Raw genomic sequence first — 9,975 nt, 5'->3', positions numbered from 1 at the left:
GACCGATAATAACATAGACGATTGCTTCTAATAAGACGTATGTGATATGCTCTGTCTACACAACATCTATTGGCCATTGGGGGACGGGAGGTCATCCGGATACGCCATAAGGATGCGAAGAGGCATCCTATATCAGCAAGGATTCCACCAGTAGCTCATGTAAGACAACTCTCAAGTTAAGTGTGCTCAGGCTGGAGCAGCCATCATATGGGTGACTGGATGGGAAGTTGTGTCGATGTTAAATGTAGCGCCCCGGATGTAACATTCCATAATTGTAACTCCAACTCTTGCCTTTTTCCGGCTATGTATATGTCATATCCTCCGTGGTTGGATTTTGTCCTCGTTTTTGCAATTTGTTCATGTCATGCATTTCATATCATGTCATCATGTGCATCTCATTTGCATTCGTGTTCGTCTCATGCATCCGGTCATTTTCCCCGTTGTCCGTTTCGGAATCCAACACTCACACATGCACCCGTTACACCTCTTAGATCTCGTTTCGTGAGCCGGAGAAAAACGTTTTCGGAATGGGCCGAGATTTGTCGAGTAGCCTTGGTACATCACCGGTAGGCCGCCTGTCAAATTTCATTCCATTTAAAGGTCGTTTGATGCCCCAATGGTTAACCATGTAACCGCCGTAACCTCTCTCTCATTACAGCCCAACACCCCTCCACAATAGTCCACTAGCCCATCTAAACCCCCTCCATGCTATCCGTCATTTGATCATGATCGTGTGGGCGAAAACTACACCTCATTTGGACTCTCCTAGCTCCCTCTACCTATAAATTAGCCTCCCCTCCAAAATTTCGGGCAAAACCCCTAGATCCACCTTCCCCCTCTGTGCTGGACACATCCGCCGCCGGCCGGACGCATCCGCCGCTGCCCGTGCCCAATCGGGGCTCGCCACGTGGCCCTCCACCACCTCCCGTCGCCGCGGCCCGCGGGACCCGAGCCAGGCCCTACTGGCCCGCGTCACACCGCCGTCTGCCACTGCACGCCGCCCTGCGCGCCCGCCATCGCCCCGCTGCTCCGCCGCCCGGCCGCGCCGCCGCCTCCACACCTCGCTGGTGCGCCGCCTCGCTGGATCCACCCACGGTCGCCCGGGATCCCCCTCCTCCAACCTGCCTCGTCGCCGGATCCGCCGCCCCCCGACCTCGCCGGCCACCTCCTCCCTCGCCGGCGTCAAGATCGGCCACCTCGGTTCGTGTGCCTAGGTTAAACCCTAGATCCGGAGGTGAAATTTTTCTCCAAGTCGCCGAAATCCTTTTCCATGTGTGCTACTTTGACCTGCCATAAGTTTGTACTCGTAGCTCCGTTTTGCGTGCATGTTATACCGAAATGTTCATCTCATGATGCACTACATGCTAGTGTCATTTGCATGCATGTTACTGTCCATATTGATGCCCTAATCTTCGTTGCAAAAGTGCTAAATGATGTTGTCTGCTGGAATCCATCATAACTTGCTAATTTGTCTTTTTCATAGCATTTCGTGTGTTCATGCTATGAGCATCATGTCTACATGTTTTAGGAGCATCTTCATGCCATCTTTACAGTGATGCAAGCCTTGTATTTTTATGTGCCCTGTGGTGACTAGCACAAGCATGCCAAGTAGCCCACTTGATGTTGCTATTTTCAGCTACTTAATTTTTCTGCTAAGTCTTTTCCTGTCACATTATGTTGCTATGTTGACTTCTTGCCACAAGTAGATCCATGCATATTTTGATGAATTTCAGTAAGAGTGTTTCGAAGATATGGTTATGCTCTTTCCATTCATGCCTTTGTTGTAATTATGGGGTACTGTATCTTGTCATTACCATGCTCTCCTTTTGCTAAATATTGTTACTGTCGGTCTATTAATAGGAAGTGCATTATTGCCATGTGTTTTGCTAGTGATCCATGGACCCTATGACTATACTCTTGCCATGTTTAGATTCATAAATGTGTCTTCTTACTATTGGTTACCTTGTGATGCCATGAAATGCTTTGTGGTGAGTGGCACAAGCTTGAAAAGTTGCTATCATGAATTTGTTCCTGCCATGCTTGTTTTTCCTCGTCTCAAACCTGGTCATATCACTTGCCATGTTTGCATTGATGCTACCATCTTTTCTGTGCATCTTTGGCTCAATTTCAGTAAGGGAGTTTTGTTCATTGCCTTTAGTTTAGCATGCCATGCCCTTGTTTTCCTTGATATGATCCTGTAGCATGTAGTTTACTTGCTCTAAACATTGCTACCTAATGTTGTTTGTGTCAAGATCAGTGATAAACTGCTAAGTCTGTAAATTGATTGTCATTTGCATTTTGCCATGCTATTTTAGACTTGTTCTAGTGAGTTCTAACAGGAGTTCAGTGTTCATGATTTGTAGAGCTTCACTTGTACTTCACTGCCATGTGATTTTGTTTTATGTTGGAATGTTGTGGCATATTTTCATGATGCATCTTAAGTGCTATGATGCTGTTAAGAGCAGTTTTGCTTTGTTCTTGTTTTGCTCGTCATTTGCAAACCATGCATCCGTTTCCGGTGATCTTTATATTGATTTCGAACGAAATCTCCTAACCTATCTAGTGGCATGCTTTGTTTGCCAAGTTGATGCCATGATCACCTTTTCCCTTCTGGAGTACCCATATGCATTGCACACCATATCTTGCATCACATGCCATGTCTTGCATCATGTTGCTTGTGCATTGCACCGTGATTGATTGTTGTTCTGTTGCTTGTGTTATTGCCTCGGGTAGAGCCAGGAGACGAGTTCGTGAACGAGGATCATGTTGAGTACGTTTACGAGGAGCAAGCTTTCGGCAACCCTGACAACTTTGCAGGCAAGATGACCATTACCCCCGATATCACTTCTATCTTTGCTTGGTAGTTGTTCGTTCTATCGCTATGTCATGCTACCTACCACTTGTTTATCAAGCCTCCCATGTTGCCATGTCAAGCCTCTAACCCACCTTCCTAGCAAACAGTTGTTGCTATGTTACTGCTTTTGCTCAGCCCTTCTTATAGCGTTGCTAGGTGCAGCGCAGGTTGTTCCATGTTGGAACATGATATGTTGGGATATCACAATATCTCTTATTTAATTAATGCATCTATATACTTGGTAAAGGGTGGAAGGCTTGGCCTTTTGCTTGGTGTTTTGTTCCACTCTTGCCGCCTTAGTTTCCGTCATACCGATGTTATGTTCCTTGATTTTGCGTCCCTAACACGGTGAGGGTTTATGGGCCCCTCTTGATAGTTCGCTTTGAATGAAACTCCTCCAGCAAGGCCCAACATTGGTTTTACCATTTGCCAAATAACAACTAAAAACTTGCATAGGGACTTTCAGGACCCCGTGGACTTAATCAACCCCCGGGCCAGTGCTCCACATGAGTGTTGGTCCAAAGTAGAGCACTGTGCGGTGTACCCTGAGAATGAGATACGCGCACCTCCTATCAGGCTAGGTCGGTGCATCGGGAGGTCTTGTTGGTCTAGTTTTACCATTGTCGAAATATCTTGTGCACCAGGATTCCAAGTCTGATCGAAGGGTCCCGTGATGGAGGTTTGTCTCCGCAGATCGTGAGCTTGTCATGGGCTAAGTTGGGACACCCCTGCAGGGTTTAAACTTTCGAGAGCCGTGCCCGCGGTTATGTGGCATATGGGAATTTGTTAATATCCGGTTGTAGAGAACTTGACACTTGACTTAATTAAAATACACCAACCGCATGTGTAACCGTGATGGTCTCTTTTTGATGAGGTTCGGGAGGAGAACACGGTGAGGTTATGTTTGAACGTAAGTAGTTCAGGATCATTTCTTGATCACTTATAGTTTATGACCATTGCGTAGTTTCTGACCTTACTCTTGTACTCGTATGTTAGCCACCATATTTGCTTAGTGCTTGTTGCAACTCCACCTCATAACCACATCCTACCTATAAGCTTAAATAGTCATGATCTCGCGGGTTTTGAGATTGCCGAGTCCTCGTGACTCACAGATACTACGAAAACAGTTGTAGGTGCCGATGATACCAGCGTAGGTGATGGCACCAAGCTCAAGTGGGAGTTTGACGAAGACCTTGGCCGTTACTATGTTTCCTTTCCGGATGATCAGTAGTGGTGCCCAGTAGGGACGCGATCGGGATTTAGCATTTGGGGTTGTCTTCTTTTCATTTGGTTTCGTCCGTAGTGGGACTTTGTGTGTACTCTGAATGATGTATGAATAATTTCATCATTGTGTGACATGGCGATTGTAAGCCAACTATTTACTTCCTTGTTCTTGTACATGGGATTGTGTGAAGATGACCCTTCTTGCGACAATACCAAAATGCAGTTATGCCTCTAAGTCATGCCTCGACACGTGGGAGATATAGCCACATCTTGGGCGTTACATTAAATTAACTGATAGGATGGTTGTATTTGTCAAATTAAATGACTGATACGACCCATCCCATGAGTTAATTTAACCTTGAGGTCCTTGTTTTTTATTTTCTTTATTTTTTAACACATGTTAAAGAAGGTCCAACGTATTACTTTTTGACAATGTGTGATACGTGGCATACAGTTGATCCATCCGACCTGTTTGTGATGGAATAAGTCGTGTGTGTTGTGGGCAAACGCTTGCTAGTATTCAGCCGTTTGCGATTGATGAATTCATCACCGACGGGTTCCCTAGTGTGGTGCGTGTTCATCTGATCATCATCTACTTCTTGTGCTAGCCCGATGTTCCTTCTATGCTAAGTTTCCATTAATTGATGGCGTTTTATGAACACGACACCGTTTCCCGCCATTTCCTCACCTGTTTCCCGCCACCCAGCGATATTGTGCATAAACCTAGGTGGCGCGCGACGCACGGAGGCGACAAGCGCAGCCTGTAGCACATCCACCATTTCCAAGCATGCCAACCCACCAAAGCGCCGCCTCTGCCATCAACCTCGTCGACGAGGAAAACAAGTAGGCGCCATGGCCCGTCGAGGCCGAGGCACTCCCCGGCAACGTGATAGACGACGTTGTGATGCGCGTCATCGCCAGGGTTGAGCAGACCTTTGGCGCATGGCACTTGAGCGCCGCAGATCAAGATAGGCATGTCAGCACCGACAGGCTGTAGCTCGCTGCACAACATGTTCGATGGCGCGCCGCAGAGCAAGCTAGGTGTGTCCGCGCCGATAGGCTGCAGCTTGCCGCACAGCGATACCGTTGGAGCACCGCAGAGCGAGAGGCGCGGCATGCCGCACAGCAAGAGCAGATGCATCGGCGTGTGCCTGTTGTCGACACAGTGTCGCATATGGGTTCACGTCCCGTCAGTACCCCCATTCCTCGTCAGGAGTTGGCAGAGGCCCTCAGCACCGTACTTGCACCAGAGGCCCGCCACGCCGTACTTGCATCGGATGCCTGCCACGCCGTTCGCATGGGTCGCACCGTTCGCCTGGTCCAGGGCCCGCTGGATGCCAACACCCGTAGGCTCGACCGCCTCCTTGGCCCAGGTGTCCACCTGGGCGCAGTAGAGGAACATGGCCGTCACATCCTTGAGCTGGTGATCTCCGATGAAATAGCCAACTTGGAGCTCGAGATCACGCTCCATATGTACCGCGAGCATGTCGACCGCTTGGAGGAACACCTGCACGAGTTCAGCCAGAGCCAAGATCTACCGTAGGCAAGAGCTGCTGATCATGGTCTCATGAATGAGACTTATTTTGTTGAGTCATTTCGACATGGATAGCTATGTATTCACATCAATCATAGTATTGCTCTGTTTATTCCTCTGTTTCAATGTGTGTACTCTGTTTTCCGTTCTTATATGTTATGTTTCAATGTGTGTGTATACGCTTTCCGTTCTGTATATGTGGATGATAACAACTAGATTCAAATTAGTATACAAAAACAGATAGAAAATGGAATTCATAATATATATATATATATTTATTAATTGTTCATTAGTTCATCATAGAATATACATATATATATAATATCATCACATATACGTGATGATACTTAACTACTAGGTACAATGCATAAAATTGAAAACGAACAATACTAAAACTAATAATCCCTCCTGGGGCCAGTATTCCAGCAGCCCCTCGCCAGCAGCTCCCTGGTGCGTAGTGTCTTGCTAGTGCGGAGGCAGTACTCCGCCTCCTCCGCCTCGTAGTGCTTGACGTACCGATATGCCTCTTGCTGGCGGATGCGCGCGAACGATCTTGCCATTTCATTGGGCGCCCACCAGAGCTCCTCGTCGGTGGCATGTGGGAGCTTATCGGCCCACCTCCATGCAGCGACGAGGCGCACAACGCCTATGACCTTCCTCGCGAAGTACCCGTCTTCGTACACCTCCTCCAGACGACAACGCGCCCACCACCAAAGCTCCGCCGCCTCCTTTTTCTAGGCGGCATCACGGGCTTCACAAGTCGCCTGGTACCTGGCTTCCTCCTCCACCATCTCCTTCTTGAATGCTACTTGCATGGCTTTCTCAGCCGGCGGCAGCGACTTCCACAGCCAAAGATTGTACTGGCCCCAAAACCAATCCAAAGTTGGGGGTCCGGCGCAACCTCTTCCGGCGGCGCGTAGGGGTCCTCGTTGCTACTATTCGAGTGAGCGTCCTCGGGGGGCAGCGACTCCTCGTCGGCGTGTGGGCATACCAGCGGTGCCATGGCAGAGATTTGAGAGAGAGAGAGAGAGAGAGGGCGAGCAAGGGGAGGATGTAGATGAGAATGCAGGCAGGACGACGTGAGCAAGGTAGTATTTATTGGCAACCAGAATCTAGATCGATGGGAACAATACACACGCCGGTCGCCGGAATTTACGAGTACTGTAGTTTGAATTACACATGGTTCCCGCAGATGTGAGATAGAGTGCCAATCGTGTGGGGGCCGGTTGTCTTGCCAGATCTTTACATATTCTTTTTTGAATACCAGATATTTACATTGTCTGATGATTTTTTAACTTGCACAAAAGTACATAAAAATATGATTTTTCAAACCATTATGGTTAGCCGTTGCATGTAGATGTAGTTCAAATTTGAATTACGGTCATTAAACGGCTAGAAAATCACTTAAATGTCTATAAAAGGTCAAATGACCCCTGAAATTTCCCAAATTTTCACATGACAGTTGTATTAGTACATGTTAAACGTAGAAAAGAAATGGAAGGCCGTAAGAGGAAGCTATCTCATGTTCATCATCAAACATGCATTGTTCCCTCTCAGAACCATGAACCTTCTAGTGAGTTGCTCCAGTTTGTGAGGGGTGTGTGTCCAAACTTTCGTCAAACAGGCCAATTTTTTTACCACATCATCTTGGTGGCATGACATTACATCAAGCAAGGTTTCATGTTTTTCTGATCATTTTTTTTGAATTAAAATGCCATGGTACTCCATGCATGTGCCCATGTCGTGAGACCAATATGTTTGAAAATTCCTTCTATTTTACTGCACATGGAATTAATTCGCACACAAGTACACAAATATGATTTTTCAAACCGTTAAGGTTAGTTGTTGCACGTAGATGTAGTTCAAATTTGAATTACGGTCATCAAATGGCTAGAAAAATCACTTAAATGTCTTTAAAAGGTCAAATGACCACTAGAATTTTCCAAATTTTCACAGTACAGCTGGAGTAGTGCATGTTAAACGTAGAAACAAATTGAAGGCCGTAAGAGGAAGCTATCTCATGTTCGTCATTAAACATGCATTGGTCCCTCTCGGAACCACGAGCCTTCTAGTGAGTTGCTCCGGTTTGTGAGGGGTGTGTGTCCAAACTTTCGTCACACATGCCAATTTTTTTACCACATCATCTTGGTGGCATGACATCACATCAAGCAAGGTTTCATGTTTTTCTGATCATTTTTTAATTTTTTGGAATTAAAATGCCATGGCACTCCATGCATACATATGCATGTGTCCATGTCGTGAGACTAATATGTTTGAAAATTCCTTCTAATTTACTGCACATGGAATTAACTCGCACACAAGTACACAAATATAATTTTTCAAACCGTTATGCTTAGTCGTTGCATGTAGATGTAGTTCAAATTTGACTTACGGTCATTAAATGGCTAGAAAATCACTTAAATATCTTTAAAAGGTAAAATGACCCTTGGAATTTTCCAAATTTTCACATGACAGTTGTATTAGTGCATGTTAAACATAGAAAAAAAATTGAAGGCCATAAGAGGAAGCTATCTCCCGTTCGTCATCAACCATGCATTGTTCCCTCTCGGAACCACGATCCTTCTAGTGAGTTGCTCCAGTTTGTGAGGGGTGTGTGTCCAAACTTTCATCAAACAGGCCAATTTTTTTACCACATCATCTTGGTGGCATGACATTACATCAAGCAAGGTTTCATGTGTTTTTGATCATTTTTTAATTTTTTGGAATTAAAATGCCATGGCACTCCATGCATGTGCCCATGCCGTGAGACCAATATGTTTGAAAATTCCTTCTATTTTACTACACATGGAATTAACTCGCACACAAGTACACAAATATGATTTTTCAAACCATTATGGTTAGTCGTTGCATGTAGATGTAGTTCAAATTTGAATTACGGTCATTAAATGGCTATAAAATCACATAAATGTCTTTAAAAGGTAAAATGACCGCTAGAATTTTCCAAATTTTCACAGTACAGTTGTAGTAGTGCATGTTAAACGTAGAAAAAAATTGAAGGCCAAAAGAGGAAGCTATCTCATGTTCGTCATCAAACATGCATTGTTCCCTCTCAGAACCACGAGCCTTCTAGTGAGTTGCTCCGGTTTGTGAGGGGTGTGTGTCCAAACTTTCATTGACGTCTCATCTCACACCGGCGATGCATAGGCCGGTGCGGTGGCGGATTTGTTAAAATTATGCATACTTAGCCTTTGTTTTTAATGTTGGTCTTTTGTTAGAGCAATGTTTAGGTCAACTGGCTCTGTTTAATTACTAAAATTGCTCGATTCAGTAAGTGTGGTCAGTCTACTGTACGCTCTTTTGTGTGCCCAAATTAGCAAGCGATGTTAAATTATGCAGTGACGTGCCCAGGGAAATTTCCACCAAAATTTGAATTATCAAACTCATCCCATGCGCGTAAAGCGGAAGAATCGTTTGCGATGCACATAATCGTTCAAAGTGAATGGTCCGGCGGCACCGCGCGCAAAGTTTCCCTCCACATTTCCAAAATTTTGGCCTACCGCCAAAATATCTACCCCCGCCCCCTCCCCCTTCCCCACCCACTTCTCTCCCTGACCACAAGTCACATTTCCCATGTTTCCTCCTTCCTTTCTTCCTTCCTAAGCTATAGCCGCTTCCTCGCTCTCGCCGTCTCGCATCCTACCGCCGGGGTCGCCATGTCTTCTTCAAAGACCTCTCCAGCGGTTCCTCCTTCGGCGACGACTCCTTCACCACTCGGGTATGCCTATCTTCTCTTTCTTGGGCTATGACTTGGAATGAATGATTTTTACCTGACGATCGCTTCCTAGGACCATCAGTGGCAACAAATGGAGCGGGGTGGCTGAAGATCTATCTGCTCATTGTCACCATCAATCTCCATGCGTGAAGCTAGTTGTGTTTGAATCTGTGGATAGTGGGAGGAAGTTTCTGGCATGTGAAGAGAAGGTTAGACCCTCTTTCGTTGTTACAAATCATTTGTTAGATGTGATTCAGACACTGTCACGGTCCCAACCCATTCCTACCACACCTTCAACCAAACGCATCCTAAGATGGTGTCACAGTTTGTACCTAGTATCTTAAATTGTTGCCATCTCATCAGTGATGCCATTAGAAAATTATTTGGCACCGCTTCAGAAGTTTGTGCAGCCAACTTTGGTTCACACATCCAAGCAGCCAAGCAGTAAAATACTAAATCTTTATGGCACGAAGGAACTGGGCATCGGAGCAACTACGTGCTCCGGAGTCCGGGTCCCTGATTTTTTTCCGCTGCATCGGCTCGCCAGTGCAGGGCACCGGTGCGAGATGTAGCAACAGTTATCTTTACACTAGTTTTGGCATGCATAGTGGACGGCCTTAGTGCTATTAG

The sequence above is a fragment of the Triticum aestivum genome, chromosome 1A, assembly GCF_018294505.1.
Source record: "Triticum aestivum cultivar Chinese Spring chromosome 1A, IWGSC CS RefSeq v2.1, whole genome shotgun sequence".
NCBI lineage: Eukaryota > Viridiplantae > Streptophyta > Magnoliopsida > Poales > Poaceae > Triticum > Triticum aestivum.
The sequence above is the reverse complement of the archived record's forward strand: the minus strand, read 5'-3'. Positions refer to the sequence as shown.